Consider the following 871-nt stretch of genomic DNA (forward strand, 5'->3'; position numbering starts at 1 on the left):
TTATTTTAAACGCTAACAAACTGAGATGATCTTTCACCTGGGTGAAGTGAGGAAAATTCGTGTGAAGAAATGCCTTTCCCAAGGACACACCGCCGGGCCCCTGACGGGATTCGAACCTACAACTACTTTTCGGTTGCAAGTCCGAGCGTCTAACAACTACTAGACCACAGACGCCACTTTCCTTCCAGACGGCGCCGTCTAAATTGGGTGAAAATTAAATCATGTTGAAGCAATCTTCAAAGACGCCGACCCAACCCAGATGAAAGTCTTACAAAGGTGACAAAGTGAAAGTGAAAGTCACCCCGTTTCACACCGGCGAATAAAAACGGCCATTGAGTTTCAGTGTTTAATATTCTTGTGGACAATGAACAGGTGCGAAAAATGCGACATTGTGGGTATATTTGCTTTTTAAAAAGTATTTTTCTTTATAGATTAAAAGAAAAATTAATGCGACCCCCCCCCACCCCACACAAAACGGTAACGATACTATAAAAAAAAGTAGGCGCTACAAAAACCAAAGAAAATAAGTGAAACAGAAAAGGACAATCCTCCCTCCTTATTTTTCGGAACCTGAATCTGCAAATTAAATATAATTATAAGAGATTTGAGACGTAAGAAAATTCAAAAAGACTTCTAAAGAGCTGTAAAAACGTTTATTTCCGTTAGACGAGTTGACCTGTTCCTCTTTCATATGTGACCCACTGTGACCTCTATCAAGTTGGGTTGGAGAGCTCTTTCTTCCAGTGCCCCTAACATTTGGAATCCCCCCCTCCAAATATTAAACCCAAAAGAGATGAGTATCATAATACCAGAGAGAGGGAGAGAGAGAGAGAGAGAGGGAGAGAGAGAGAGAGAGAGAAAGAGAGAGAGA

The sequence above is a fragment of the Aplysia californica genome, unplaced genomic scaffold, assembly GCF_000002075.1.
Source record: "Aplysia californica isolate F4 #8 unplaced genomic scaffold, AplCal3.0 scaffold01125, whole genome shotgun sequence".
Lineage (NCBI taxonomy): Eukaryota > Metazoa > Mollusca > Gastropoda > Aplysiida > Aplysiidae > Aplysia > Aplysia californica.